A 7,630-nucleotide genomic window follows, 5' to 3' on the forward strand; every position below is an offset into this window, starting at 1 on the left:
GTGACATCCTTTTATATATTTGAACATGGCTATCATATCACCCCTTAACCTCCACCAATCCCGCCAATCCCTTATATAGACATTTTAAATTCCCTGCCCTGGAGCTCAGGACCACCCCTCCATACAACATACATACATCACAGAAAAGGCGGTCCACAACAGAAATCTGAGTGCGTTGTTTATCTCCTGTCTGCCAGGTTACATGCTTGCATTACCTGGGCTTGGGCCACTCTTTTGTTATTATAACTAATTAATTCCTGAATCCAGGTCACAGTTCACAGGCTCACCCTATTCACACCTTAAATGTGCCCTTAAGGCAGGATCTGTGGCCTCAGAGACAATGGGGAGGTTTTTCCAGTTCTTCCCTCCTTGAAGAGAAACGTTTGGCCAGTTTGAGAGAGTTAAAATGGTTTCAGGACTGTCTTCCTGTGCTGCTTCAGACATGTGGTTTATATATTTATGTACGTTTGCTTGGTACATTTATGAATACACACACACACACACACAGTGGTACCTCGGGTTAAGTACTTAATTCGTTCCGGAGGTCCATTCTTAACCTGAAACTGTTCTTAACCTGAAGCACCACTTTAGCTAATGGGGCCTCCTGCTGCCGCCGCGCAGCTAGAGCACGATTTCTGTTCTCATCCTGAAGCAAAGTTCTTAACCCGAGGTACTATTTCTAGGTTAGCGGAGTCTGTAACCTGAAGCAAATGTAACCTGAAGCATATGTAACCCGAGGTACCACTGTATATATATGACCTTAAACTTTTTATTACATGACTCAACATCAAGGAAGAACTTCGTGATGGTGGGAGCCCTTCAACCACGGAAAGTGTTGGGCTCTCCTCCCTTGGAGGTTTCCAAGCAGAGGTTGGACGGCCACCTGCCATGGATGCCCGAGTGGCGATTACAGCCTTGTGGGGGGCTGGACTGGGTTACCCTTGGGGATCCCTTCCAGCTCTAGGGTTCTGTTACAGAAAAATCTAGGTGCGAGGCTGCTCAGTCCCCCAGCTGGTTGGGCAGAGCCCGCAGGTCCCTGGAAGGAGTCCAGCCCCCAACCGGAGCAAATAGCTGTAGACCAAAGTTGATTGTGCAACAGGTTCAAAGAGGAATTTTGAACCCCGAGGATGGGGTGACAATAATAAATAATAATAATAAATGTTATTTATACCCCGCCCTCCCCAGCCGAAGCTGGGCTCAGGGCGGCTAACAACAATCAAAATAATCCAACATTCTAAAAAACTTTCATTATAAAAATTAATTAAAATCAAATTGATGGCAACCATTAAGCAAAATTCTGTGCAGATTGCCAGAGGAGGGGGTCAGGCTGCGCCGTGCCCAAAGGCCTGGTGGAACAGCTCTGTCTTGCAGGCCCTGCGGAAAGATGTCAGGTCCCGCAGGGCCCTAGTCTCTTGGGACAGAGCGTTCCACCAGATTGGAGCCGTGGCCGAGAAAGCCCTGGCTCTAGTTGAGGCCAGCCTAACCTCTCTGTGGCCTGGGATCTTCAGGATGTTTTTATTTGAAGACCGTAAGTTCCTCTGTGGGACATACCAGGAGAGGTGGTCCCGTAGGTACGAGGGTCCTAGGCCGTATAGGGCTTTAAAGGTTAAAACCAGCACCTTAAACCTGATCCTGTACTCCACCGGGAGCCAGTGCAGCTGGTATAGCACCAGGTGAATGTGATCTCGCAGCGAGGACCTCGTAAGGAGTCTCGCTGCAGCATTCTGCACCCGCTGGAGTTTCTGCGTCAGTCTCAAGGGCAGCCCCACGTAGAGCGAGTTACAATCATCCAGTCTGGAGGTGACCGTCTCGTGGATCACAGTGGCTAGGTCAGGGCGAGAGAGGTAAGGAGCCAACTGCTTAGCTTGGCGGAGATGAAAAAATGCCGCCTTTGTTATAGCTGCAATCTGCACCTCCGTGGAAAGGGAGGTGTCGAAGATTACACCCAAACTCTTAATGGACGATGCTGGCACTAATTGCACCCCTGCAAGAGATGGGAGTTGCCCCCTCAATCTCATATCGTCCCGTCCCAGCCAGAGGACCTCTGTCTTCGAAGGATTTAACTTCAACCGGCTCCCACGTAACCATCCAGCCACAGCTTCCAGACATCTGGTCAGTGTGTCTGGGGCCGAGTCAGGATGGCCATCCATCAACAGATAGAGTTGGGTGTCATCAGCATACTGATGGCAGCCCAGCCCAAAACTCCGGACAAGCTGGGCGAGGGGGCGCATAAAGATGTTGAAAAGCATCGGGGAGAGAATCGCACCCTGAGGCACTCTACACACCAAGGAGTGGCGGGATGACAATTCCCCACCAAGTGCCACCCTCTGTCCCCGACCAGAGAGAAACGAGCGCAGCCATTGAAGGACTGTGCCCTGGATCCCCACGTCGGCGAGACGGTGGTCCAGGAGTTCGTGATCGACCATGTTGAAGGCTGCTGACAGGCCTAGAACAATCAGCAGCCCCGACCCACCTCGATCCAGCTGCCTGCGGAGATAATCTGTTAGGGCGACCAGAGCCGTCTCGGTCCCATGACCAGCGCGGAAGCCAGACTGGAATGGATCCAGAGTCGATGTTTCATCCAGAAACCTACCAAGCTGTTCAGCAACCGCTCTCTTTCCCACCACATCCCAGAATACAGTTCTTACAGCACCATTGCTACATCACTGACATGTCACCAAAGGGGAGGGGTAGGCAGGGGTTACACTAGTTTAACCTTGGCAAACCTGTCCAGACAAGTCCTTGGTACAACATTAGCATAGACATGTCATGTCTAGATTAGCATAGACAAACACTTCTGAAGTCACACCACCCAAAGTACAATAGAACTTCCTTTGCATGCCTGGCCCCTTGGCAAGTCTGGGGATGGGATTAGGCTCTCCTTGTCCAACAATCAGCTCAGCAATTGTCACCTCTGGGCACTTCCTGGGGTAGGAGGTGTGTAAACAAGTCCTCATGCTTGGGGGGGTGGCAGGGAATAGAGTTGTTTTTCCAAGGGCAAAATAGTGTTGAAGTGGAGTTGATTTTATATGATTTTTAAAGCTAGGTAACTTCCAACTACCGCACAATTGCACTCATTTCACACGCTAGCAAGGTTATGCTTAAAATTCTACAAGGAAGGCTCAAGCAGTATGTGGACCGAGAACTCCCAGAAGTGCAAGCTGGATTTAGAAGAGGCAGAGGAACCAGAGACCAAATTGCAAACATGCGCTGGATTATGGAGAAAGCTAGAGAGTTCCAGAAAGACATCTACTTCTGCTTCATTGACTTCACAAAAGCAATTGACTGTGTCGACCACGGCAAACTATGGCAAGTTCTTAAAGAAATGGGAGTGCCTGATCACCTCATCTGTCTCCTGAGAAATCTCTATGTGGGACAAGAAGCTACAGTTAGAACTGGATATGGAACAACTGATTGGTTCAAAATTGGGAAAGGAGTACGGCAAGGCTGTATATTGTCTCCCTGCTTATTTAACTTACATGCAGAATTCATCATGCGAAAGGCTGGGCTGGATGAATCCATCAGTGGCGCAGCGTGGGGGGTGCAGGGGGGGCCGGCCGCACCGGGCGCAATATCTGGGGTTAGGGCAAATCCATAGGTTAGGGGGCGCAAATCCACGGGTTAGGGGGCGCAGATCCACGGGTTAGGGGGCGCAAATTACTTGCCTTGCCCCGGGTGCTGACAACCCACGCTACGCCACTGGAATCCATAGCCGGAATTAAGATTGCTGGAAGAAATATCAACAACCTCAGATATGCAGATGACACAACCTTGATGGCAGAAAGTGAGGAGGAATTAAAGAACCTTTTAATGAGGGTGAAAGAGGAGAGCGCAAAATATGGTCTGAAGCTCAACATCAAAAAAACGAAGATCATGGCCACTGGTCCCATCACCTCCTGGTGATGTGCTCTAGCCACAAGGGCCCTTTCCGTAAAAAAATAAAGCAAGCCTCTAGTCCTCTTCGCCAGACAGGGGGTCTGCAAATTTTAAAAAATAAAAATATTTATTCCCAGCCCTCACTCTGCTCTTTCGCCTCTATTTTTATTAATTAAATTTGCAGACCCCCCCCTCGTCCGCTGACCGCAGAAAAAGAGCACAGGGTGAAAAATACAGCAAGCATAATAGAAACGAGAGCAAACCAAACCAATGCGTCCCACAAACACAGTTTGTTTTTATATTGCATTGGAAGCCACCCAGAGTGGCTGGGGCAACTCAGTCAGAGGGACAGGGTGCAAATAATTAAATTACTAGTAGCAGTAGCATTTAAAAGGGTATAGACAAAGCCTGGCTGAAAGGGAACTTTTTCACTTGGCAACTAAAGGGAGCAGAGTCCACGGAAAAGCTTGTCCAAAGGGAGAATTTGTTTGTTTGTTTTTAAATCATATTTATTGAAGTTTCCAAAAAATCCAAAACATAAAAAAGAAAAAAAGAAAAAAAAAAGAAAAAAGGGGAGGGGAAGCATATAAAACCTTATTTTCATTAACATCTTTCCAGGACTTCCCCACCCCTCCCCCTCTTGTATTCCATTTCCATTAGATTAGTTCCACAAGTTTTTACCCCAAATTTAAAACTTATTATATTTAATCCAATATTCAATTTAATTCATCTTATATAGTCACTTTCCCTTAAAGATACCTTCTTTCAACATTAAATCCCCCCCCCTAAGGACGGCTCCAATTCCCTTCCACGAATTCCCCTTTTTAATACACACAAAAATTAAAAGAAGTAAAAAAAAAAGATACAAAATGTAATTTTACACCCTTTGGATTCCAAATCTCCCTCCCCCCTTTCCCGGTATCGATCCCCAATGTCCATCAGTTTAACTGCTATCAGCCTGGAGGCCTCACGTCCATGTCCAAATCTCTCTCAGCTCCACTTTGCCGATTTTCTTGATAATCTTTAACTTCAAACACCCCATCTTAAAAAAGTTCTATCTCAAGAAAGTCCATTTTTCTTCCATCCAGACCTCTATATTTAAGAGTAAAACTCAAATTCTGTTTCTTAATCCTTTTAGGTCTGAATGTCCCAAATGTTCTAACTTCCAGCTTAGTCCAATTCTTGTTTTCCTTTGTGTCCTCCCTGACAGGCTTTTAGCCTTCCTTGATCTTTTACAATAATATGGCTCCTCCTTCATTCTCTTCCAAATCGTCGTGGATCCTTTGTTCTCTTTCCTCAAATTTCTTTTCCTGTTACGCTGCAAAAACATACTAATTCAAAAACTTCTGGTTCCTCTACAGAGGTGTTATTTGTTCAGGAACAAAAACTTACGTCAAGTCCCTTCCATTCTTCAATAGATAAATCTATTGTCTCCTTTAGTGTAGAAACCTCTGTAGACAAAATAATGTTTCGTTTTTGCAGCTTTCCCAGAAGATAAAATAGTCCAGTCCAATTCCATGAGTATTTTTCCACTTACAGTCATTCTTGTAATGTCCAAAAGGGGGATTATGGTAATTTAGTTTCCTTCCAAATCAAACCCAAAAGTCAAGCTAATTTGTTATTCCTTATTTTCGGCAATTTATATCCAAATTGTAACAAATCTAACCAGCAAAGTCCTCATAACAAAGTTCTCTTTTTATTCTCCAACTTTGACAGCTACTTTGACAGCTGTCAAAATCTCTATATCTCTTCACCAGGCTCTCTCACGGATCTCTCCCGGTTCCCGGGGGGGTTGCATTTTAGCTCATCCACTCTTCTCCTCCAGCACAGTTACTTGTAATTTCCCATCGTGAAATTAATAGCTTTTATCAATAAAAAAGAGCAGGCTCTTCTCTCGACCTTAGTTGTCAAATCCTTGCTTTAAATTGTCTACAATAGGGGGGAGACGGACTTCCTTTTTGCACCTCCCCCGCTCGTACCGAATTAAAAAAAAAAAAACATTTTCCCTTTTAGGACCGATTTCCAGATTACTCACGGGTTGTTATTTTTAGTCCAAATTTTCAAAAGAAGAAGTCAGCGCTCTCCGTCGAATGGCATGCGGCTTCGCTCGGCAGGGGAAGCGGAAGACTCATAGCACCACGCCACCCCCCATCCCCCGCTCCACAGCCTTTAAAAAGGCTCCTTCGCGGGTTGGGGGGGTGCAAACGGTGCCTGCCGAGTCACCAGGTCCATGGGCATCCGCGCCCATGGTTTCTGAGGGTCCCCGCGTCGCCGGCGCGGCGGGACCCGACCCCTGCTGAGCAGACTCCCTCCGGAGCTCGGAGGGAGTCCGCCATTCGGCGCTGGCGCCAACCCGGAAGTCCCAAAGGGAGAATTTGGGGGTTTTGGAGCGGCTACGGAAGAGACCCCTTTCTCTCTGGGAGACCCCCACCCCTAATATCTGGAGGGGAGATAAAACTTAGGGAACAAGCTGCACTACCAAGTAGATTAAAGTTTTAAATGACATTTTCAGGTTATATTTTAGTGATCAAGATTTAATATATATTTTAAACTCCTGCTATATCTGAGTTGTCTCTGTTATACCCAATTGCAATTCAATGTATTCCCGTTGTGTATTATGATTTTCCTGATATTGTAAGTGAGCCAGGACTGGTCTGTGACCGTAATAACAAAATTCTATTCTTTTCTGGAGGGGAGGGTGGGTGGAGACCACCACCACCTGCAGCTTTCAAATAAGGGGCCTGGCCTAGCTGTGTGGCGTAGTGGTTAGAGTGTCAGAGACCAGGGTTCAAATCCTGAGGCTTGGCCATCATGAATCTGCGGTTGCTGCCTCTCAGCCTGACCCGCCTCGCCTCAGTCCAGAGAGACCGGTGATAAGCGCCCGCTCCCTCCCGAGAGGAGCACGCTTGTCTTCTGGCGTCTCATTGCAGAAAAAAGAGACAACTGAAGCTTTAAAACTACTTTATTCAATGATCTATATACAGAGAATCCATCAGCATGTCTGTGCTCTCTCAGCAGCAGTGAAGTTAAAGGTAAAGGAACCCCTGACCATTAGGTCCAGTCGTCGCTGACTCTGGGGTTGCGGCGCTCATCTCGCTTTATTGGTACAGCTTCCGGGTCATGTGGCCAGCAGAGCAGCGCACGGAAACACCATTTACCCTCCCGCCGGAGCGGTACCTATTTATCTACTTGCACTTTGATGTGCTTTCGAACTGCTAGGTGGGCAGGGTCCTGAGACTTCCTGTCTCACACTCTCAGGACACTCTCAGGATATAACCAACCATAGTGCTGCTTGCTGAGCAGCTGGTGAGATAAAAATCCCAACACCGCTATGGTTCTATAACACTATGGGGTTTTTTGGGGGGAATATTTTTTATTAAGAGTTTCAACATAACAATTTATCAAAAATACATCATTCTCATTCATTTTTTCCCCTCCCCCCAAAAAAGAAAACCCCCAACCCCAGACTTCCCTCAGCTCCTCTCTCTGGTTTTTCAGCGCCTATTATTCGCTGCATATTGTAAAAGTGCAAAGATCCTTAATTTATCTGCGTTTATATTACCAATAAAAAGTTTGTGTATTCCAAACCTGCCAAGGAGTCCAGTTCATTTTGCTTAAGTACTTTGCGAAAGATTCCCCTTCTTCTTTAAAGTCACAGTTGTCCTTATCACGTAGTTTGTGTGTCAATTTCTACAAGACTATGACTCCAAACCGGGGGGCTCCCGGGCACGACTGCGGCTGCCGTGCTGGGCGC

The 7,630-nt window shown here is 46.7% G+C and overlaps 2 protein-coding genes across 4 annotated transcripts in view; both read right to left on the reverse strand.

Moving 5' to 3' along the window:
* Nucleotides 1-7,630, reverse strand: part of LOC114592649 (uncharacterized) — a 207,434-nt gene that overhangs the window by 76,332 nt on the left and 123,472 nt on the right. The window lies entirely within an intron of this gene.
* LOC144326642 (uncharacterized) overlaps nt 1-7,630 on the reverse strand; it is a 132,521-nt gene that overhangs the window by 57,125 nt on the left and 67,766 nt on the right. The window lies entirely within an intron of this gene.

Source organism: Podarcis muralis, chromosome 2, assembly GCF_964188315.1.
Source record: "Podarcis muralis chromosome 2, rPodMur119.hap1.1, whole genome shotgun sequence".
NCBI classification, from domain to species: Eukaryota; Metazoa; Chordata; class Lepidosauria; order Squamata; family Lacertidae; genus Podarcis; species Podarcis muralis.